The sequence below is a fragment of the Lepidothrix coronata genome, unplaced genomic scaffold (genome assembly GCF_001604755.1).
Source record: "Lepidothrix coronata isolate B3197 unplaced genomic scaffold, Lepidothrix_coronata-1.0 Scaffold117, whole genome shotgun sequence".
In the NCBI taxonomy this organism is placed as follows: Eukaryota; Metazoa; Chordata; class Aves; order Passeriformes; family Pipridae; genus Lepidothrix; species Lepidothrix coronata.
In genome coordinates this window covers 1412938-1438354 of record NW_016690297.1, presented here as the reverse complement: position 1 = coordinate 1438354, position 25417 = coordinate 1412938, and the positions used below count along the sequence as shown (strand labels likewise).

Below are 25417 nucleotides of genomic sequence, written 5' to 3'. Positions count from 1 at the left end.
CTCTGACACAAAGCTTCAGAGATTAATCCAAGCAATCTCAGATGCAAGTGGGCAGTGGAACCATATTGAACACAATATGGGATTTCCAGGCTCTCAGTCCACAAGAAGATTTTGGAATCAACAATGTGTATTGTAACTTAAAAAATATTACATAGAACCAAACCTTGTCAGCTTGATCCATTTTCTCATTCACAGAAGTTGTCTTATCTCAATTCCATTTAAAATAAATGCAGATGCTGTATCAGAATGTGAATCAGTAATATCCTTATCCTCAATCCTACTATTCCTGAACATGTGATTTCAAAATCTGTTTTTTAATTTTTCTCAAGGCTGGCTTATTGGGTCCAGTATTCACATTTGGTCTTCTGCCATGCAGTCTGTATCATAAAGTCAGATCTATTTAAAATCTAAGTCCAGATCTATTATTAGTATGATTATGCATATTGAAACACATTGATTAATTGAGCATTAATATAGTATGAATCAGATTAATTAAGATCAATCTGACTATGCTTGTAGATCAGAATTAACATCTGATTGTTGGGGGCACAGAGTAATGCAGCCCAAGGAATGCTGTAAACCCAATTGGTAGTCATGTGAAATCCTGTCATTGTTGCATGGCTAAAGGAATTTAGTGTTCAATTTACTTTCTTCGAGGAAATACACCTGAAGTACTCAGCATTTCAGATTCAGCCCATGTGTTGCAGCTTACCCAGAGTAGACTGATCTGGGCATTTACTAAAGTGAGAGATAGTCCAACTAGCCTCTCCTGTTTAAAAAACTCAAGATGTTGCATGTGACAGCTTTGAGACATCAACCAGGATGACCTGTTTTACAGAATGTGGAGAAACACAACTGCACCAGCCACTTGGTATTCTCCTGATTACGGTACAGAGGGGTTCTCCTGATGTACACCACCTAAAAGGGGAAGTTTTGTTCTGTAAATCACACATTTTCTGCATTTACTTTACCTTCCAGCTTAATTACAACTTTTGGTAATATCATAGATCAAACAGTAAGTAGGATTCCCCACAGCTTGGATGCAAAAGTGTAAGAAATATAGTGCGACTTTTTTTGTATTAAAATCTTGTCTAAACTCCATTTTTAGGAAATATCTACTGAAGTCTGTTGTAGACAGATGAAAGCAAGTCCTGGCTATGTTTCTAGCCAGCAGGGTGTGAATCAACTGTGATCCAGATGTCTGACAGTGTTAGCATGGTGCTGAGTCCAAGCTTACCTTGGGCTTGGCCAGACACAACAGCAGGTTTCTGGTGGTATTGGACAGTGGATATATAATTACACTGAACTACCCTGTTGCGTCAGATTCTTCCCTCATTTACACCAGTCCAGCTTCTTGGAGGTCAGTAGCTTTGAAGTGGTAAGAAAAGTATTTGGCTTAGTTCCTCAATTTTATGCAAATAATCTATGTAACATCAAAAAAGGAAATTTAGAGAGGAGGTGGACTAGCATTTAGAAATCAAGACCAGAAAATGTCTGCCTGCTGTTGAAGTTGGTAGTACTGCTGAGCAGCAGCTTAGTTTAGCTGTCGAGGAAAGGTTTCCACGAAAGGTATTTCAGAGTCTAAGGTTCAAGGAAACCATCCCAACTTTCATGTATTTGCTTGAATGCAGAATCAAATGCAGAACTTTCAGTGCTTGAACAAGCTGCTACAATCTGAATAAGGGAGAAAATCCATGTTCAAACCTCTTTACCATGGATTTCAAAGTATAATAATGATAGCAGTTACCTGATCCATCAGGGTGACTCATGACACCTAATCTGGGAACAAGCATTCCCCAAATGGATAATGGACAATTTAGGTGCTCAACAAAGGAGCACGTTGCTCTTCATGGCCAATATAGGGAGTTTGTGGAACATTTATAGGTGTGATTCACTTCTGAAAGACACTGAGTGGACATCTGGCTAGGTTCTGGGAAGCAGTAGGCAAAGGTATATGTCTGGACAGGCACCAGAGTCTGGTCTTCAATGTTCTGATGTATGCAGGAGTCAGAGGAGTAAATGTTGTTTTGGTGCTGTTAGTATTAGGCATAGTCTGAGCACATCTAATAAATCCAGCCTTTCTGAGGTAACATGTCAGAGCCTCATTGTCTGCCTCTGAGCTGCAACAATTTAGATGCTTAGTAAAGCAAACCTGGCTGTTCCTTGCAGGAGAAAAGGTTGAACACAACTCTGAGCACAAGAGGTAGAATAGATTTTTCACCCCCTCCAATATCACACAGTCCTGAACACCAGAAGAGGCCACAATTTTGGACCTAGAGGCAGTTTTCATAGATGTCCTAAATTCATTGTAATCTCTGCACCTACTTGGTGAGAAGTGAAGTGATTCAGAGGATATAAGCAAGGCACAGACCAGGGAGTTGTTGACAGATGCCAATGGGAAAGGAAAATACAAGGACTTGGGTGCAAAGGAGGTGACTGAAAATGGCCCTAGGCACCCAAATTCTACCAAAGACAGACATGGCACAAATTCTCTGGCAAGCAGTGGCAGCACATTTCTATATCCTGTGACATGAGCCCATGGGCACTGCAACATGTGCTGCTAGAGGTGAGGGAACTGGTGTTGGACTTGCAGTGACCCTGGCCACAGGTTAAGCACTGGTGTCTTCCTGCCTGCCCACATACTAGGTGGTTTTACTTGACACTGAACAAAAGCAGAAAGGAACCCCCGCAGTGCAGGGTGTGAGGCAATTAGCTGAATTGTTTCTCCTAAAATTGGATTTGATTGTACAAGTCTTTTTCATTCCTTCAGAGCTCATGCTTGAGAATTAATATGGCAATTATTGATCCCTTTTGTATACCATGGAAAAGGAGGTTCTAATCCTCAGAAGTGGATTTGCTCTGATGACACATAAACAAAACCCTGCAGGGAGGAAGGTAAAGCATAAAGAGGTGTTGACAAGCTGTACACCACTTGGTTATGCAAACACAGATGTGGTAAAGGGCAAAGAGTAATAATTTTGCAGAAGTTGAAAGTGTGGGAACGCTGGCGGTTGCTCTTTAATGATTATAACACAAAGGAATGCTGGCAACTTCTCTCATTGACTTTACATTATCAAGCTGAGTCAGTGATGAGTAATATGATATAGGATTGGAAGTCTCCTTTAAGTTATCAGCTCTTTATGTACCAGCTCTTTATATAAAGATGTAAAGCTTTCTATGAAATATGGTGGTGGTCCAACGTCACCAGAGAACTGTTTGCAGATGCAGTGAATTGTTGTTTGTAGATCAGACCCACTGGGAGCTGCCTTGCTTGCTTATAGGCAAGCTGGGGTTAGGAAAGTAAAATGGGAATGAGGTAGAGATCTCATGGGTAAACTTGTCAAAAGTGTGATTTATGTAGCTTTCCTTCCATGGTTGCTCAGTTTGGCATATCTGCCTTGCTCTTGTCTTCTAAAAATTAAGTTATTTGAAAGAGCATTTCCAAGCTGACATCCGTGGTTGTGTCTGGGTGCTGTAGCTATTCAGTCTCCACACTAGTGCAGCCTGACAGCCCAGCTCTCATGTCAGCAACTTGTGGAGTTGGATCTGTAGTACAGTGTTTGTGTTTCAGAGGAAAGAAAGAGAAAGAGGTCTTGTTTTTTTTCCCTCTCAGTTTGTGTGTTTGTATGCAAGGTCCCCAGCACCCATGTGATGGTACAGGTCCTCTACACATAAGCCAAAGAGGTTGTTTGTCAGGCAAAAGATAAAAGATTCCTGAAGCCACTCAAACACATTCCTCATCTATTGATTTCTACCTCTGCAGTTGGGTCTGAGCCTGGTATATGTTGCAGACCCCATCAGATTTGCACAACCTATTTTGATGGCTCTTGACCTTACATGCCCCAAAGTGCTGATGAGATAAATACACGTCCTAAACACTAGAATATTGTTAGAAAATAACAGTGCATGTGAGTTCACATGGCAGAACTAACACAGGGAAAGGATCTGAGGGAACACTTGCTGTCTTTTTATGCTCTATCCAAAGGGAAGAGTAGATAAGAGATTTTGCTGTAGAATTTCCTTCCACTCTGGGTCAGTCTGCTAGGATGATCAAGCTGGTTAGTTTAGAAAAGCTACTTTTGGAGACACTGGAGTGCAGATGTGCCTTCCTAGAGATTTAAGAGGAAAGGATTTTTCTTCCCACTTTTTCTGTGGATATTCCCAAGTTGCAGGTCAATAATTGAAGTCAGGACATGCAAGGAACATATTCCTTGGGGTATGCTCACAACTACGCAGTCTGTCAGCAAGTGAAAATCATTCCATTGCTACCTAGGCAGAGAGCTGGCACACAAACGGAGGTTTCCATGCTGCTTGCTCTCCAGCTTTTTCTTTGGATTTGGCCTGAAGCTCACCTTCTCTGCTTTGCCCAGCAGTATGCAGGGACATCTAGTGGCTGAGCAATCCTGAACACATGAGTTTTGGATCATGAATTATGTAAGGCAGTAGGGACACCTCATCTGGTGGGGAATTTAGCATGTCCTTGACATTCGTGGGCATCTTCTGAGAAGCAGATGGTCACTTCTGTGGGTCAGGCCAGACATCGCTAATGCCAAAGAAAGGGTGATATTTTTTTAATTCAGACCAATAAATCAGAGTGTTTCCTTCTTAGTCAGCCAGGCCTTTGAGCAAGGTCCATCAAACCTCTTGCCTGGAGACCAAGCATACCACTTCACAAAAGTTGGAGATTATTTTTAGTAGCACATTCAGAGCCTTGATTTTCATTCTTTCGTTTCTCACAGGCTGTGTCTTACACAAAGTTTTAATCTAAAAGTGGGTTTAAGCATCCTCGATCCCACGGGCTGCAGCCCAGGCTCAACGTCCTTGCTGGGGCACTTGAGAAGATCTGAGAAGGTGTCTCCTGATGCACTGCTGCCCATTCTGCTCAGTCCCGCCGGGCTCTTCCTCTTGGCTCCTGCTCTACTGCACTCTAGACCTTGGCTAAAGTCCATACCTGAATGTGTGCTAACCTGAGGAGACAGAACTTGAGATTAGACTCCAATCTACACTGTGGTGCCTGCACAGGTGCACCCACAGCAGGCAAATGGAGTTGAAATTTCTCACAAGTTCCTGCCCGAAATTGTTCCACTTAGGGTAGTGCAGAAATCAGGGGACTGTGGACGTTCTGAGACCTTCAGCCTTGTATTGGTATGGTTTCTGTAAAAGCAGCAGAGGAAGGCCTGGAGTTATAGTATCATTCCTGCTTATTTCTTTTATACAATGCAGGAGTGATTCCCAGTTACTAATAAAATTCCTAACATGATTGATCTTAAAGAGCTGTGAGTCTCTCTGACTAACCACAGGGAAGAGTTGAGCCAACAAAGCTTTAATGGCAACACTTTAAAGGCTTTTCTCATGAAGATCCAGGTAAAGAGATTTTCATCAGGCTATGGGTCTGTATCCATACTTTTGAGATGTAACAGCTCAGCTAAAAAACATGAACTTCTAGAATTTTTTTGTGAGACCCTCACAAAAGCTTCACCAGCATCTGTTTGCCCCTTTTTAGGGCTGGTTCTTAAGGTTTTACCAATAACATTCTTCAGTAACAGATGCCAAAACATCTCCTGAGACATTTTTTGAATAGTAACTTCCATCTGGCACTGCATCCTTAGAAGCTGTGACTTGACTTCTTTGTCTGCAGGGTGGTTAATCTTAATGAGCCAAGCACAGCAATTTGCTGAGCAGAGATATATGCTTATCAGATCCTATTACTGAGCTGATTCTCTTTTATAATTATTTATTCTGACTTCAGTAGATGAAGCAATGTGAAAACACTTAAACTCGAAGCTTTCATCAAGACAAAATCTCACACTCCTGTGAACAACTGAAAGCTGCCTATATGGAAATGGCTAACTACACTGGTATAGCTGTCCGAGCATATACTGCCAGTAAAACTTCCCATTCTCTTCTTATCTTAAGATAAATGTCCTGATTTAAATTATGTCTGGATGAGCTTCATAGAAATGAAGTATTTTTACATCGGGACAGCAGTGTCCATAGAGGGAGAATTTTATTGGCGCAGCTAAACTAGTATAATTATACTGGCATAATTATGCTGGTAATTTTCCCTGTGTATACAAGCTATGAGTCTCAAATTGTGTTTCACTGGCAGAAGAGCCTCCTTTGTTGGAGAGATTCTTTAGATCTGAATCAGGTCATTAATAAGTGCTTCAGCACTCAAGTCAATGCCTCCCATTTTATAATGAGTTTTACTCTTTACCTCCCAGAGAATCCCAACTGTTTTATGCTTGTAACAGACTCTACACAAAACCTCATCCTATGCTGATGGAAAGTCAGCACAGGGGAGAAGTATAGCAGTGGTTACGTGGTCTTGTGGAGAGGGAGCATTCTGTTGGGAATTAGCAAATATCAAGAAATCACAGCAGACTGCCATATGTGTGGATTTGTTTCTTTGCCTTTCTGTTTCTTCTCCCCCTTTATGTTTGTGTAGCCTGTTTTGCTCCCTGCTAATGAGATTTCTGTTCAAAGAGGAACACTGTGTATAACTTGTAATACATACGAAAACAAGAGCTGTGCATGATGGTTTATGAGAGGAGATAAAGGCTCACACAGTAACCATGTCAAATGACACAAGTAATTTGAACAGAAATATCTTCAATGACAATGAGTCATCAGGACCAAGATGGACTGCCTCATGTGAAACACGACCGCGTCAAGTGGATGAGACTGTAATACAGCCAGAGTCTTTGCTAAATATAGCCATATACACTGATCAGTTGAACTGGAAGTATGCAGAACAGCAAAGTAAGTGGCTTAAATGATCATTTTAGAAAGCTAAACAAATATGGTAATTATATTTTCTATAAATAGCAAAGTAAACTCAACAATCAGTGGGTTTTCTTTATTAGTAATTATTGCAGAATGAAATGAATGGGAAATTAGGGTAGGTTTTACAGAACCATAGAGAAACTGATTGGAGCTAATTGGGACCAGCCTCCCTCTCATACAGGACTATTGCCAACACCTGCTGTCATCTGTGGCTTTGTCTAGGCAAGTTGTCAAAATCCCCAAGGATGGTGACTTCGCTGAGTCTCTGGGTACCTGCTCCGTTGTTACTCTCCTAGTAAAGGTTTTCCTTACGTCCAAACTGAATCTCCCCAACCACATGACCCTTGTTCATTGTTATACCGTCTGTCACTACCAAGAAGAGTTCAGCCGCATTGTCTTTGCTACCTCTTGTTACCTGTCAAATTGTTTTACAGAGTGACTGTTCACTCCATGGTCTCCTCTTGATCAGATAAAACAGCCCCTTGTACGTTATGTTGTCTATCTCCTGGACCATTTTGGTAGCTCTCTGCTGGGTCAGCTCCAGTTCCTGCATATCTTTTTTAAGTTGGAGGTGGGAGCATTCACACTGGGATACAGTATTCCAGATGTGCAGAGGGGGACTGTAATTTGATCTGCTGGACACACTCCTCCTAGTACTGCTCAGGATGTGGTTTGTCTTATTTACAGGGAGAGCTTCCTGTTGGCTCCTGTTCAGTCTGGTGTCTACTTTCCTTTTCACCAGGTTTCTCCCTGGCAGCCAGTGTGCTGATACTTGGGATTGGCCCAGCCGAGTGCAGAACATCACACTTTGTTGGTGTTCGTAACAATTTTTGTTAACCCTATCTTCAGGTTTATCAAGGACCAGCTTGAGTGAGGCTCTGTCTTTCAGTGTGTCAACCACTCCTTATTTCCTAGCATTTTCAAAGTTGCTGAGGATTTATTCTGTTTTATTATTCAGATTATTGATATTGTTTGTTACTAGTGAATAGCTGGTTGATGGCTACCAATGAGGACATGATCAGTAGCCTTTGAGACTGACAGTCCAGGAGTCTTTCATGACATCTTGTGCACTATAAATCCTTAGCTTCCAGATGAGAGGACTGTGGAGATGAGTCAGAGGTCTTAGTGAAATCAAGTATTCTTTATCCATCACTCTACCTTCATCAATATAAAAAGACATTTCACCCCTGGAGAGAATCAGTTCAGTCAGGCACGATCTGCTCTATGTAAATCCACATTAAATATTGGGATTACCATCTAGTCCCTGCACTTATGACTTGTATCAACAAGACCACACTTATTTTGCAGTATAAGAAAAACAGCGTGTCCACTACAGAGGTGAAATTCACTCTTGGCCAGTCTTCCCAGGTACCTATTTTGACTCTACAGCCCAGGATCAGAGTGTTCACTATGGGTCTTGAGAAGAACAAAGGACAAGGTGTCTCCTGGTGTACTGTTGCCCTCTATGTTCAGTCCCACCAGGCTCTTCCTCTTGGCTCTTGCTCTACTGCACTCTAGACCTTGGCTTGCATCCACATGGAGTGTTTGCTTATGTATCCAAACAGATCAGGAGAGGAGTTAAAACTTGAGATTTGACTCAAATCCATGCTATAGTGCCTGCATAGTTGCATCTACAGAGGGCAAATGAAGTTGACATTTCTCACAAGTCCTTGCTAGATGTAGGAGTTGTGCAGCCTTAACCCACCGAGCCAACAATATTGGAGTTTGTTTTGGCTGTAGCTCCTCTCTGCCCTGGAAGGTTAGAGGTTTAGCCATGCTTGGGTTTAGATTTCCAGCTGGGCAGGCCATGAAGAACAGGCAGGGAGGGCCTCTGTCTTCTGCCATTAGGATCTTCCAGAAACTACCTGCACATTGTAAGGACTGTACATTTCTTTCAAACTCAACAAAATCAAACTGACTCTCAGTGTATGTCATACAGGATTATTAGACTCAATTAGACATAGGTCTTGATTTCATAGATACTCCTGTGCTACACATAATAATATACATCTCTGTGTCCTGAAATTTTTTCTCTTCTTTTTCCCTTAGAACCCCTTAAGAGGTTCCTTAAGAAGCCCATAAGGAGCACAGAAGGATATTAACACGTGGCTAAATAGACTCCCCAATCCTTTAGAGTTTATAGTCTGATTGTCTTCAAAATTCTTCATTCATAAATTCCAGCATTGTTTTCTCAAGGAATTTCAATCTAAAGGGCATCAAAATTCTTTATGACTCTTCATGCTACTGTTTTTTCTTTCAAGCTAGACTCCATACATGGAGCTGATAAAAAATGACCTCTACTGAATAAGTGACAACTTCCCCTCATTTTCCAAGTCTACATTGCATGAGGAGAATGATTTGCATCCTTTCAGTAGTACCTAGCAGGGAGGCATAAAGACTTTTAATTTAGCCAATAAATAAAGTTTATTTTTTATGCTGTGAATGGGAAATCATTGCACATAGATAACTGGGTTTTTTTTTCTTCTTCTCCATTTGGCCTGTTAAATCTGGCTCTCTCTAAGGCTTCTTATAATACAGAAGGCTGAATAGGCTCCTCAGATCAGCTCCCAGTTACAATTCCCACATGGTCTTAAAGCTGCTAGAGGTGTGGCAGTACTTTTGTTAATGTATCTGCCATTGCTTGGATCAAGATTGTAGCATCTGTACTTATTAATGAAATAAGGCTGTGTGAAAGGCATAGAAATAGATCTTTTCCAGGTTTAGGAACAATGTTAGAGCATTATAAGCCTCTGTAATCATGAGAGTATAATTCTGTTACCAGACCTGACTCTAAACCTTTCCAATAAAGGAGATGCCAGTTCTTCCATAATATTTAACAGTAGTTTATGATTTATACATTGGATCTCTGTAAGGCTATTTGGGGCTTCACTGTGTTGTCAAAAAAACCAATGCTGTGCCTTTCTTCCTTGTGAGAGTCTCTCACATAATTTTCATGATTTGCAAAACCACGTCTGTTCATCTCAGAGCTGCCCAGCTTTCACACTTTGCAGACACATTGTGTTGGTTATGGAAGCAGCCAGTGGCAATGCTCTGAGCCCTCTGTGAGCTGGCACTGGTTAGCACAAAGGTACCACCCCAGTCATGGGCAGAAGACAAAGTATCCCACAGACCATCATTTCGACCAACTTAAATCTATTTTAAAACTATCCTGCCCAATTTTTCTGCAGAAACCTTTTTTACAGAAAGCATTTTTAATTGAGATTAAGTCAGCTGACTTTATAAAGAAAGTGGACTGGTTCTGGACAATAAACAAAAATTCTTCAGCTTTGTCCTTTTATTAATCATTTGTCGCCATCTACTCCTCCTGTAACCATGATCAAAAGGGGAAGGGAAGGAAAGAAAAAGAAAAATAAAAGAAAGAGCTAGGAAGAAACAACTCCCTCAGAAGCCTCTGTGACCTGTTAGCCATACACCTACATGCCTTTAAAATGCACAAGATTGAGCATGTGCACATACACGTATGTGTGTGTGTGCAAAATTTTTAATTAGTATTAAATAAGAGGAAAGAAAAATACACCTCTAGTGAAGCTGCTGTATGTGTTTATCAAACTGTGCAAATGTTGTAATCCAGAGGTTTGAATGTTTGTTTCAAGTAACCAAAGAACAACCTTTCAACAGCTACAGATTGCATTTGTGCTCTCTTCCTGTAGATCCAAACTGACCTCTCTCCTTTTCTGTCGATGTTTGCAGGCAACTATCAAAAAAGATTAAACAGACTACTACTGTCAGAGCAGTGTAGCTGCACAGAATTTTTCTGGTCAGCTTAGCAGAATGTGTTGACTGTGAATTTGCTTTGTAATGATACAAGTTCACTTCATTCTCCTGTCCAGGATAACCATGTTCTGCCAGGTCCACTGTGCTGAAGGAAAAAGTGTCTTTTGCCTTTCCAATGCTTGTGATGGAACAATAGTTAACCAAAAATAATTAGTTAATGTTTGTCTAGTGGCTTATCTTCACAGAGAAGCCAGGCAAAAGTGATCTGGTGCTTCTAGGAAAAAGTTGCCAGACAAAAAAATGAAGATTTCAAGGCCAGAACTGAACAAAATGTTCTCAACATAATAGTTGACTCTTCAAAAAATAAAAAGTCATGACAATGTTGATTTTGATAAAAGCAAAATGCTAAACAAGTGAAAACAGCAATTTCTACTTTTTCATTTTACTTCAGTACCTCCAAAATGATTCCTTCAATGTGACTATGTTTAACTTAAGAGACTGTAAGTTATTTAATTATGTTTACACATTTCTGTAAAATGAACATATAACTGCATAGACCAATACATTATATTTAACATATACATATTAGCCTTAGGTATTATAAATGAGAAGTTTTTATTTCTTCCATGTGTTTTGGTGGTGTTTTTTGGTGAAATTACTTCAGACTGAAATGAATTTTTTTATCAACTTGTTTTGTAGGGCACTCAACTTTAATCTCTTCAGAATGGCCAATATAATGAAACATACATAAGCAATTTGAACAGATATATCTTCAATGACAATGAGTCATCAGGACCATTACTGCATACATTAAGGGGATCTAAAACTTGTCTCTGATTTTGTGGATCTATAACTCAGAAATAACATAACTGATATCTACAGTCCCAGCAGTAAAAGGCAACCCAATTGGTTCTGAATCTAGCACGGATTCAGAATTCCATTTTTACTTTTTATGACTTAACATTGTCTTGTTAAAGTAGGAAAGCCTTACTGTATTGAGCAGTTCCATGTTGTCTCACTGTAAATATTTCCAGTAGAGTCCATCTAAATGATCGTCATTAATTGCCTTCACAACCAGCAAGGAAATACAGGCATTAGTAGATGATTCAGATGGATGTCTGAAAAAGATGAACCTCACATTTCTCCTGTAAATTATAGCTTTTGGAGATAACAGAGAAGAGTAAGTGACACTAGAGGATGGAGAGCTGCTGTTGCCACAAAAGTGTCACGTAGCTGCAGAAATCCAGTATCACATCTGCAACTCATGAGTTGAGGACCAAGGAAGATTCAGATCACAGTGAACTAACTCCAGGACTGTTGCTACCTTGATACATATGAAATATTTAATTGAAATTAACATAAATATTAAATAAAACTTCCTGATTCTTAAAACTGAAAAACTTGTGAGGGTAGATGGAAGAATAGGCAAGCTATGTAACATTGATATACTATCCCGGAATTTGGGGAGAATAAGTTGCTTTAGAGCCTTCACTACTTTGGTCCAGGAAAAAAAAAGGTTATAGGAACTGTTTTCAACAGAATTATTTATGTAATATATTCAGCTATGTAAGCATTATTTAATTTATAGTTAACTTCGCTCTGTTTTTTTTTTTTTTTTCTGAACAGCATACAAGTCAGTTATTAAACAGACAGTACTCTGAAGAATTTAAAACTTTGGGTTGAACATTTAGAGAAGATGGAAGAAAGAAACAAAGAGATAGGACGGAAAAATATAAGCATTCCATGATATGCTGGGATCCTGTCTGCCACCTGCCCAACTTTTTGCTGAGTAACATGGGACCTTATCATTGTAGCAAGCAAGCAAACAGAGGTGAAATGTGGCCACAGGAAAAAACATCTGGTTGGACACATTCAAAGGGAAGTATCATGACATTGCAGTGTTAATACTTTAAATATAACTTTTGTTCTGCAACACATAGTGACAATTTTAAAGTTTTTAATCTTTGTGTTGGGTAGCCACAAGTATCAGAACTTTGAGGTTTCACAAAGAATGGAAAATCTTCTGTTCAGCTCTACATGTCTTGTGCAAGGTGACTTCACTGTGATTTCAGATATGTCACAGCTGAGGAATAACTTCTTACTAGTTTAGGTGAACATTCATAGGAAGAGAATGTTGTTGGTGTACTCTTACTGCAAGCAAAACAATTTTAACATAGTAGCTTCAGGTGTAGTTGCTTTTTAAATTGCTTTTGACGTCCAAAAGCTCAATGCGGAAGGACATTTTACAGAAAAGAGTAAAAAGGGGGCACCAAAAGGATACTGAAAGTAAAGAGGAAGAAAAAAATATGTCAAGGCAGTTTTGTATTTGAGGTGAAACTGTGAACAATTGTAGTTGAGCAAAACAGACAATCAAAGGGATTAGGAAATATGAGAGAACTGACTGTTAACTTCAACTATGAAGTGATGGAATGAAAGGAATATTCAACAAGATGATAAGAATGAAAGGCTGAAGCTCTTTAATGCAATACTTTAATGAAGTATGAAACAGATAACTCTACAAAGCTCAGTTGGAGCTCTACAAAGCTTAGCTACCTCCTACCTCCCACTTTTAATACCCAAGTCTAAAATTCAGATCCTCAGGGCAGCTGAACTGTTTCCAACTAAACCTGGAAGTGTCTACAGCCTCTAGGTATCTAATCTGAGTTTTTGCTGTGAAAACCCAAGGAGTTTTCTCTATCTGAATAGAGATTTGAAGAAGGGCAAGCTCAGAACATCATAAGCTAGGGATTTCTTTGCCTGATCCTCAGAAAACTCACAAAGAGTTTGCCACAGGTCTCTCTTGAAGGCCACAAACTGGTGGCATGTGGTTCTCTGCACATGGTTAAGCCTCAGTTAATGTGACCTTAGAGTTGCTTTAGTGACTCATGTTCTTCTTTGGGCTAAATGCCTGAATGTGAATTGGATCTGCAAAGTGAATTCACATTTCTCTTTCCCTCATTCAGTGACCTAAACTAAACTGTGATCCAGAGAGCCATCCCTTCTCTCCTCTCTTTTATCTCCTTTCTCTCCTTTCATCATTCCAGTGGACAAATGATTTTTAATCATTTTCCTTTCCAACATGTTCGTGCAGTAACTGTGCTATTTAAGATACCTGTCAACCTGGTCCTGAGGGCATCTTAGGTGGAGTGGGAAAGGCAAGTGCTCTCTGAGCACTGGATGGGTGAGAAACGTCAAAGCTATGAGGGAATTGGGTGTTTTTCCCAAGTAGTTTTGTGGAGTATGGAGCAGCCTGGTTTGATCGTTTTTGCTTTTAAAGGACAGTGTTTATTTGGGTAATCCAAATGCTGGCTTTCTAAGGACAGTCTGTGTGTTCATGGTCTTTTCTAATGGACCATGGTGGAGTGATCCAGCAGTTTCTCCACTTTGGAGGTTCTTTGCTCTCTAGGTCACTGGCACAAAGAGTATTTTTTATGTCAACACAGAACAAAGTTCCCTGTGATCAGCTGCCTGTTTATCACAAATTCACCTATGTCTGAAGCCTGTTTAGAACTAGAAGAAACTCCAGTACAGCAGGACAGTGAACTCTGGAGCGTAAGTCTGTAACAAACCTTCTCCCATGCAGAAAGAATGGGTTTGTCCACATAAAATCCTCTTTCTGCCAGGCTTCTAGGCACCCTGGCTGCTGGATCCTCAAATTTCTTCATCAGCAAGGAGAATATTATTTAGGTTCTATTTTTATTAAGCAAACAACACTATCTTCCTCACAAACCTCTGCAACATCTGGCTTGGCTTCCCACATTGCACAACTCTGCACTGTTAACTAATTTGTGTTTCACTAATGCACACATTGACTAGAAGAAATCAAGAAAGAGATTACCTGCTTTTCCCCTTAGGAGTGTCTCCCAGTGGTTAAACTTTCCACTGTCTGATCTTTCACTGCTTATGTTCTGTTTGAGGAAGCAGCTAAGCAAGTGCAGCTTTTTCAGTGTCTCACAGCAGTACATTTTATGTAGTTTCCACAAAATTTTGCTGACTCTTCTCTTTACCATCCATAAGCTTTCTTTAAATATGTTTGTTTTTTTTAAAGCATGGGTGCCAAAGCTAGATGGGATGCTCTGGCAAAACCTTTCTATACTTCCCTGCTCATGCAATGACTTTTCTTCTTTTTTTTGCTAATCTGTGAACTTCTCCTTCCTATTATGATACAATTGCAAACTCTTACTGTCAAATACTGAACTGGATTCTGTTGTATAAATATAGTTCAGAAACTTTCTTTCTTTTCCTTGCAGCAGAAATTTCATCCATAAGAACCAGCCAAAGTATTTATACCAAATAATTTATTTAATTCGCTTCATTCCATTTCTGTTTGCATTGCATTTTTTTTACAACTTTGGGAATTATTTGTTGCATATTTTACACATGAATATTTCAATTCATTTGCTGTACAGAGGCTACTTGAGCCAACTGTGTCTCTGGCTGTTCAGTTCTCTTGTTCAATCTAGTTGGCATTTTTTAAATGAAAAATAGACCTTGTCATGGGACTGCATACTGAATTAGGCAGACCTTTGCTCTAATCTGCTCTAAACATTCTTCTATTTGTGTGTGTTTATCCTTTGGAAAAAGGAAAAAAAGAATTAGAAGTAAAACTTGTGATATCTGGTTGTTCTAAAGAATCTACAACAAAGAAAAAAAGTTGATACACCCCAGATTTTCAATGTCTGAATGAAACATTTCTTTCTGTTTTTGCAACATGACAATTTTTCACTCCAAAGTTTCAGTAAATGAAAATTAACTAATTTTTAAAGGAAATCAATAATTATGGAAATTTTGAAGACTTTTACTTTTTGACATGTTTTAGGGCAGGCATAAGCCACACAACTCCATTCCAGAGACATGACTATTTTCTGGAGTCTTGCTGCTTTGTGTGTATGGCCAAAACTATTACACACAGTAGATGAGAAACAAACTATGGCTATTTTAGCTTTTATGTCATAATAAACTTGATATCCTGTGAAGGTAAAAAAATATTCCTGAGAACTTTCACAGAAAAAGTGACAAATATTAAACTTTAATAATTTTCAATATTTTTCTGAAAGAGGAAATTAATAAATTGAATGAATACTTATTTTTGAAGCACTTTTTCAGTTCTAGTATCTTTTTTTTATATTAAGGAAAATCTTAAGGCCACTGCCAGGGGTGTAAATTTTTTTATAATTAAAATGCTGCTTTCAAAGTATTGTGATCAATACCTGGCCCTGTCTTCTGCCATCTGGCCTTGGGCAGATACCTAAGCTCTCTAGTTCACACTCTTTGTGTAGAGAGAGAATTCAACAATTTCTGTCTTCTACTCTTTTTCTCTTTTGTTATTTTACTCTACTCCCTTCTATGAGAAGGAAAGCCAAGATTTATCTTACCCATATCTCAGCAATTTGGATGTCTGTGCTGTTTATGTACAGCTAAGGCAGAGAACCACTTCCAGAGGGCAAGTGGCTGACAAATGTCTGAAGCACCGTACATAGTGTCCCACTGTTTATAGGAGAAGCATCAAGTGACTTTGGTGTTAAATTAGACTTCTCAGTTAAATGTCTCAAGTTAGGTCAGCTGAATCCAGGCTGGACTTTCATTAACAAACACTACTTTTCACAGGGGCCGCAAGTCAAATATGAATATTGACAAAATAGCAAAAATGCTTGAATCCAGAAAATGACAAAGCTGGTTACAGAAGTATGTAGATGTTTTCCCCTTTGTTAATATCATCTGAACAAAGACGATAGTGCAGGCTCTTTTGCTATCAGGACCTAATCATCAAAAGTACATCAAAGTTACTTAAATAAAGCCTAAAATGTCAACTCGACCGGAATCAAAGTCAAATAGATTCAGCCAAAAGATTACTGTCCACTTGTGTTTCTAAAATGCTCTGTTCTTGGAACTGGAAAGGAAAACTATCGGGAAGGCTTCCCCAGGTGACAACAGCTTGTCAACCCTTTCCTGCCTGTTTTAGGACTGTAAATCTTATCTTTTACAAATGAAGCTTTCCAAGTTCAAAGGACGGCTCTTCAAAATTCTGTGAAGTCAGGTCACCTTATCAGCACTCTCCTGTTTGGGCTACTCTTACATGGTGTAATGTAAAGGCTGAACATGCAGGTTTGGAGCACTTGATTTATTTCTCTGTCCCCACCTGCCCTGGACTTGCAGGACTGTACAATAAAAGAGGATGATGGCAGAGTTCTTTTCCAGTAAATGTACTTTTGAGAGTGTCCCTGTTAGGAAAATGTTCTCTTGCAAATATTTACTCCACTTTTGACCGAACCCTAAAAACAAAGGTTCCAACTGTGCAGGCTGAACTGGCCAGAGGCCACCCTGTGTTATCAGTATGTGTGTATTTCTGGGACACAGAACATTGCAATGATTTACCCCTGATTTCTGACAAAGTGGCCACATTTTTACTCCAAAATGAGCTTGAAAACTCAGTTTCTCTCCCTGTCTTAAGAAATACATGATTTTCCTTTCTGTTTACTTGTGGTCAGGGCAGCTCCTTCTTGCACTACGGAAAACATAGTTTAGGTTGTTTACATCGGCCTAAAAGAAGTGGCCCCTGTAGGACATGAAGGGATTTTTGCACTCTCAAGTTTAAGCTCAGAAAAACAAACTATTTTAAAACTAATTTTCTCAGTCAGTTAAGGAGGAGCTAAGAAGCTCGGTTGTCCTGAGAGCTCAGCCAGGACAGTGTGTAGGAGGGTGATCTTGGGGGCCCTCCCTTGCTGCAAGCTACAAAGAAGCTTGAAGCCATCCTGAGGCAGGGCACAGAAGCTCTGCAAGGGGCTTGAGTCCCCTGAAGATACCAAACTGTCACGAAGACCCCCCGTGCTTCGTGGTATGACCGTGGTGGAATGACCTTTGTGTGGGGTGAACGTAGCCCACGAAAGACTCCTCGCTTGGAGACAACAGGGCCGAGGGGGCTTGGATACCCCCTTCGTGAGTGCTGGCAGAGATCCAGCTCCAACTGCTGCGTGGAAGACACACAGAGAACCTGCTGCCTTAGAAGATACTGCTGCTCAGAGACTAGAAGGGATCTGTCCTTCTTCCCTCCTGGACTTTTATTTGGAGGGGAGAAGAGATCTGATCCATTGTAAATACTTATGTCATGGTAGAGATAGTTGAGATCGTGTGTATAATGTATTATAATATTTATTTATTTGTACAGTCATTGTAATATATATCCCCTTTCCCCCATTCTGAGTCTCGTGCTTTGTCTGGAAAAAAATCATCCCATATTAGGTTGAGATGTGGGAGGGGGGGCTTAGACCAGGGAATTAGATTTTTGAGGCTCTCAAGCACAGCTCCATTCTCATCCCAGACTGTCTCCCAGTGGTGGATGACAAACCATGCTGGATCATGAGCCTCTCCATTCCACAGGCATTTACATCTCTGAGGTAACAAGTTCCACAGCTATGTGTGAACATATGTACACAAGAAAAACTCCTGTACATAACAAATCTTAGCAAGCCAAAGGATGCTTGAGTTCTTTTTTAAGTTTGGCTCAATATCAAAGAGTTTAAGAAAATGCAAATGAATGAAACCCATAACCAAACCTAAGCCCCCGGCTCCTAAAATTTTTGAGCTGAAATTCTCAACCTTCAGATAAGGACTTGGAAGTTTCCTATCTAAAATCAAATTGCTCCCATCAAATCCCTCCCATCTCACCTGTCTAGACAAGGCCTGCAGAGCACAAATGCATTCTGTCCTACACAAATTTCCAGTCCTGTTCCTTCCCATACACACCAACTTGCACCTAAATTCTCTGTCATAATGGCTGGGTCGTTTCCCCTTGCTATTTTCTGTGTCTGTGTGTCAATACAAGGAGGCACTCAAGATGCAGCTGGGCAGAAGAAAGAAAGAAATATGACCAAAATGGAGTCCTCCTGGGTGAGGTTCAGACACCAACTTTATCATAAATTGATCTATTGGTCATGAGTAAGTATCATTATCCAATACATAAGGAATAACAATAGTCTTCTTACTCTTTGTCCAACTATTCAGTTCATGTTTGAAGTTTTGTGGGCTGAAGATTTTCTTGTGTATCAGAAATGAACCCCAGTTTTACACTGGGCTTTAGACATCACAACAGAACTTATGATAATGTAGATGAAATGTCATTTGGGTAGGAGAAACCAAAATCCAAATATTTCAGTCACAGAAAGGTGATCTGCCAGCGATATTTGGATGTTTCTCAATCTTACTTTATTATTTTCATCTGAGGTAATGTAAGAGTAAGAGGATGCAGTTTTATGCCATCTGAATAAGAGTTTGCTGTCCTTAAAAAATGATGCCTTTATTGCAAATTGACATAATTTCAGTGTCTACTTATCTCTGTTTTTCTCTGAAGCTAGATATTGAAATAATGTTTCTGTGTATTTAGAGAATTCTGTTTACTGGAATCCTAGGTTACTGTTTTCCAGAAAAAAACCCCACACTTTTAAACAGAAATGATATATGAGAAAGAACTTGACCTCTGGACAAATATCCTTGTCTCCATCTAACTTCGATAAAGCTGGTGGAAAGATTCTAAGGAGAGCTGAGTTGGATGCTCTTGTGTGTAAACCAAGATATATGGCCTCATAACTTTTTCTCAGCATGTCTTATTTATTCAGTGAATTCCACTGTCTCTTTCCACAGGGACCCTTGCAATCTCCTCTGTCAATAATGCCAGTCATCAAATCCCAATGGCCAAATTGCCACAACCATAATTGTCACCTCCTTTTTGCTTTGCTGTGCTTCCTCACCTGTCAGCATCAATATATTTAAGACATAGCCTGTAAAAGCAACCGGGTAGCATGCAGAGAATAATCAAGTACTCTTTCTGCTCCTCTCTTGTTTTCACTTCTGTTCTCTATTTTTTGTCTTACTTCTTTGCTACATTAAATCCCAGTGATGGATTATAGCATAGTTTGGGTTCGAAGGGGCCTTAAAGATATCTCATTCTAACCCCCCTGCCATGGGGCAGGGACACCTTCCTCTAGACCAGGTTGCTCAAAGCCCCATCCTGCCTGGCCTTGAACACTTCCAGGGATGGGGCATCCACAGCTTCTCTGTGGAACATGTACAGTGTTTCACTACCCACATAGTGAGGAATTTCTTCCTTCCCTACCCTCTTTCAGTTCAAAGCCATTGTCCCTTTTTTTATCACTACATGCCCTTATAACACAAGTCTCTCTCCAGATCTCTTGTGAGGCCCCTTTAGGTACTGGAAGGCTGCTCTAAGGTGTCCCTGGAGCCTTCTCTTCTCCAGATTTAAAAGACTAAACACTCTCAACACTCCCCTGTCTTCGTAGGAGGGATGTTACAGCTCTCCAATCATCTTTGTGACCCTCCTCTGGACCCGGTCCAGCAAGTCCAACATCCTTCTTATGTTGGGCTCCCAGAGATGGATGCAGTACTCTCAGGCCTCATGAGAGTGGAGTAGAGGAGGAGTAGAATCACCTCTCTTGGCCTGCTGGCCACACCTCTTTTGATGCAGCCTGAGATTTGGCTGGTTTTCTGGGTTGCAAGTGCACATTACCAGATCACGTTGAGCTTCTTGTCAACCAGTGCCCCAAATTCTTCTTCTTGGTGCTGCTCTTGACCTATTGTCTATCCAGCCAGTATTTGAAGCTAGGTGTTATTCAACTGTGGTAGAATCCAGCACAGACTCAGCCCTTCAGGCAAGAAATTGCTTTGTTGTTGAAGTGCCCAGCATATTTTGAAGGAAGAGTTTAGAATAATGATTATTGATATTACTACCGCACAGGGGAAGACAAATTATTATCTGTGTCTTGCAATTGTTTTTTTCCACATTACAAACAAGAGCAGGGGATATGTATGTATTTTGTGTGGTACAATAACTGCACAATCAATTACTTGTGCCTTACATTTCAAACGATAGGCAATTGCTGTACACCCACTCCTTTGTGTCTGATTGCTTAATTCATTTACTTAATTCATTTAGGCAGAAGAGTCCTTGATGGTTCCAGCTGTCTGGCTTTCTAGGCTAGAACTGTGGGCAATTAATTAGCTCCACCAGTCTGAAAAGCAGAAATGCATGTATGCAGCCTTCAAATCCTGCTTATAAGGTTAGTGCAAGCCATTTTTTATAGAATACAAATCCCGACCAGAATATATTGATCTCTTTTCAAAGTCATACTTCCTTACTGGAGTCTGAGAGTTGTTTCTCAATAATCTGTAATAAGAGCAGAGAGTGGACAGACACCAAGGTGAAATAGCTTAAAAGTGTCATGCCAAGGGCACAGTGTTTGTGCAGCAGCTCAGATGAGGTGGCTGTTTATGGGAGTGTCCTAGGCTTTAGGGTGAATTGTAGAATATCCTGAGTTGGAAGGCACCCACAAGGTTCATCAAGTTTAACTTCTGGTCCTGCACAGGACAATCCCAAGAGTCACTCCATGTGCCTGAGAGCATTGTCAAATGTTCTTGAACTCTGTCAGGCTTGGTGCTGTGACCACTTCCGTGGGGAGTCTGTTCCAGTGCCCAACCACCCTCTGGTTGAAGAACATTTTCCTAATGTCCAACCTAAACCTTCCTGACAGGACTTCAGGCCATTCCCTCAGGTCGTGTCAGTGGTCACCAGAGAGGAAATCAGTGCCTGCTCTTCCCCTTCCCAGCATGAGGAAGCTGTGAACTACAATGAGGTTTCCTCTCAGTCTCCTGTTCTCCAGGCCGAATAGACCAAGTGACCTCAGCTGCTTCACAAATTATTCAGGGATTTGGACCCCTAAGTCCAGCTGTACACATGACAGCCTGAGGAGTAGGCAGTGGGTACTAGATTTATCCCACCCCATTGTGATCACATAACTGAAATGCTTCCTTTAAGCACCTAGACTTACTTTATTTGGGGTTAGGTGCTTGACAATCCCAGCATATATTATGTGAAGACAGTTCAGGGAATTTAGGTACCTAGAAGGCGAAAGTCATCATAGGTGTCAGCTATCTTTCCCTTTGGAAATGCCTGTCTGTCTCCACTGACTGTAGAGGACCTACAATCTAAGTGATGTTGAATCTGGGCTGCCTCTTGATATCACTGAAAGCAGGGCTGGAAGGCCACTTGGGACATACTTCTCGCAAAAGGGACCCTACATACATCTCTTTATAGCCTAGACTATTTCATAGCAACTTAGCCCCAGCAGACATAAGACTGTACTAAGACTGAAATAATCAAGAAAAAATGAATTTGAAACTATCAGCACTTCCACAAAGTTTCTGGCTGGCTGATGGGAAGAAGTTCTACAATAATAACTCTGTATTGCAGATATTCATTGCATGAAATTTTACAATTTCACCAAGTGATTTGGCATAAGTGTCACAGCCCTCAGACATTGTTTGTGGCAAGGTAATACCTCCCACTTTGAAGAGACAAGCCTCAGATTCTTTGTGATACTTACTGGAGATTAATGCTCCAGAATTTCTGTAGCAGTGGGAGACCAATAACCCGTGGCAACACTTTACTTGATCAGCCCAATCTCTATAAGTGTGTGTATTTGATAATCTTTTTTGATTTAAGTGGGTTTCTAACAGCCCGTGGCTGTGTGGAGAACACCTTACAATTATCCAGTGCCTTTCATCTGGAAGCCTTAGGGCTTTACACATATTAATAGTTATATTAATAATTAATAGTGTTAATAGTAATGCCTCTTCCTTTATCAATGTGGGAATTGAGATTCACAAAGGCTACTGAGTTTTTAAACGAGGATATCTGAAGTTGGGGACTGTTTAGATGAAGGGAATTGGTGTTGCCATAATTACTGCATAATTGAATTGCTGGAGACACTCAGTGAAGACAGACAGCTCCGGTACTAAACAATGGAGTTGTTCTACTGGACTACTATCACTAGTGTAAAAAGAACTCCCACAGGTTTCTGCTTACTTTTTCCACCTGAGTATGGACCAAAATAGTTTAACTTTCAGAGGCTGAGACCATTCACATGCTCCAGTGAAGCTGATTAGATAGCGCAAATTCCATAAACCTAAATTAGTGCTAAGTAAGGAGAACATTAAACTGACTGCTAGTGACAGTCACTGATTACTGACACACAGTTATCCTTGGATCAGTGAGGACTTCCTGCAGTGATTTCTGGCTGCCTCTCTGCATAGCTGCTACAAGTTGGAGTTCCAGCACAGGGACCTGAGAAAGAGGAGGATGGCGGACTTTTAGTTTATTGTTCCAAGGATAAAAGTCCTTAGGTACCTGTGACAAAAGCTTAGCAACAAAGCCTTAAGCATGCATCTAAGCACCCTTTGCATAGATTGTCTTGAATGGAATTACAATTTGAGAGCGAACAAGAGAGGGTGAGGTTCCAAGTACAAACCATGGCCAGGGGCAGTGCAGAAAAACTGCAAATAAGCAAGCCAAGCTCGTCTCTTCAGTAGAGTCAAGAGGGTGTTGGTGAGAGAAGGTCCTGGTCATATTCCTTGATGATGGCAAAGCACTTAGAGAATGTGAAGTGTTCTTGAAGTGCTATGTATTATGTTTATTATTACCACTCATTATTGTATCTGACACCAGTTCAAACAGACACTGTAGCATGTCTTTATGCTCTCTCTCCCTTTAAGAATTTCTCTGTGCATCCCCCGTAATCTTCCCCTTCCCAAGCAGTCCTGTGGTGTATATGGCTAAGCAGCACATGATTGCCAGAGGTTAAGGAGAGTAATTAACAGAGACCACATCAGAGTTCTTGTAAAACTTACAATGTGTTTATTCAACATCATGTTGGCTAACTGCTAATGAAAGGGCACTGCACAGCAGAGTGCAGGACCCCAATGGTCAGAAATAGTTCCACTTAAATGTTATTTACCTATAAAGAGCTCAATTCTAATTAGGGGTGTGGGAGCCAGCAAGGGTGAAATCAAATCCTTGCCCCAACTATATCCTCTATGCTGGTGCCCAAAAAAGTCTTTTAATAGACGCACAAATGCTCTGTTGCATCATGTTTGTATGTTTTTCTGCTCCTCTAAACTTCCTCCTTTAGCCTGGGAACTGGAAATAGAAGTGAATGAAAGATCATTACAATATTTGGCTCTGTGGTATTTGCAGAAACCTCATGCACACACATACACACACAAAAAAATTAAAAATTGCCTGATCTCACAAGATGGTCTAGAGCACTGAGAGCTAAACATACTTTGATTCCTTGTGCTAGGCTGGAGGCAGAAGAAGCTAAAAACTCCTTCGTTTTGCACAACATATTTGCAGTGTATTTATGGTACTTACAAAAACCCTCAATCTCACCATTACAACGTTTTTCATAAATATTTATTTCCCATCATTCCAGTAATTGAGAGGTGTGTTATTATCCCCTATCAGAAACAGGGAACAGAGACTCATCAAAATGTTAAAATACTTATAAGATGCAGACAACCTTAAAGGCCCCCTGATGCTCTTGAAAATTAGGTTTAGATGGCTAAAGGCTTTGACTCACAAGAACAGCATATTTAAATGGGGATAAGTAAAGGATTATAGTATCTGACTACCTCCCTTGTTCTTCTTCTGGGCCTGCACACTCCCACCACTGAAATGGACAACTCCGAGACACACATTCGAGCTCATGTCCATATCGTTATGCTCCAGAGACAGTCACCCTTTGAGGAAGTATCTGGGCATGGTAAATGTCTTAGGATATATTGCAAGAGAAGGAGAGTTGGAGAACTCTTAGAGGGTACCAGGGCAGAAAGGAAAGGTAAAAGTACCTTCATCCCACTCCTGGCCTCAGTCAGTTTTGTATTACTGCCTGCCTGTAACACGTTTCTGGCTGCATTGAGCCCTCTATTTATAAGACAGACCTTCAAGGTCTAAGCACATGATTTCTCTCATGAACAAGCTAATCGAAATAGATCCCACCTGCTACCGCAAGATTTATCCTGTGGAGGTGAATCCCGAGAGTAGGGCAGGGTGATGAGAGTCATCTGCCAACTGCTTGTAATCCCCAGGGTGAGAATCCTTGGGCCAGACAAAAGCAGAGGGCTCTTCCAAGCTGTCAGGAAATTTGGCAAGATGATGACAGGAATAATGAAAAAATGTACCAATTTGTGCTTGCACTTCAGACTTATACCTCTGAGCATGTTTGTCAAAAGGTTCATGAACTACGGTTGGAAGAACAATTTTCTGTCCTGTAATCTGATAATTTCCCTTTTATAAGTTTTTTGATTGTGTTTCTTTTTTGTGCTAGAGACAGGTAAGTGCGAAACCTGTCAGTTCTCCTTCCCAGGATGCTACATGAACTTTCTCTTCAGTTAGTTACGAACAAGGCTGGTTCACCCCCAGGTTTCACTTTGAATTGTTTGAACAATCCCAGAATCTCAGCACAAATCTCAGTTACATGAAAATGAAAGTGTAAACTGGTGTGAGTTAATCAGTATTTTGTAATTACAGTGACATTCATGAGTGTCTGGGAGTCTGCACATGCATTGGCCTTGCCTATCCCAAATACTCTGTATGCACTGAGGAGTATGACATCTTCTAACTCCCCCCAGATCCCTAATGATCACTGAGTCACTTTAAACCCAGTCCAAACTGTCTACACAAAACCCATCAAGTTGCAAGCTTCAATGGGACAGCCTAACCTCATAGGGATCTGCCAGGTTAACCTGAGTATTCCCAAACTCCCAACTGGAACTCTTACATGTGCTCAGGAGGGTCTTTTCTGAGGGACATGAATGATAAGCCCCTATTCAGACTCCTGTGGTGATACAGAATCCGGTGTTGGCCACATAAATTCCTCCTGTGTTCTTAAAAATGCTGTCAAGGGAGATGAGTTATTAGTTTGAGACTTAGAGTAGCCTCTGTAATCTCATAACTAAGTTGGGAGAGATGGGCTGTGGCCTGGTCTCCACCTTCCTCTGTCTCTTTTGCAAGACCAGATGCAGAGCAGCCCAACCTCAAGGAGCTCCG

General features: G+C 40.5%; 1 long non-coding RNA gene across 1 annotated transcript in view; it reads left to right on the top strand.

Annotated features, from left to right (window-relative positions):
* The window catches only part of LOC108502369, a 17014-nt gene extending 4791 nt beyond the window's left edge, over window positions 1-12223 (top strand). The window contains exon 2 of the long non-coding RNA XR_001876483.1: window positions 12148-12223. This is a non-coding gene — a long non-coding RNA (uncharacterized LOC108502369). The remainder of the gene's footprint in view (window positions 1-12147) is intronic.
* Window positions 12224-25417: the final 13194 nt, after the last annotated feature.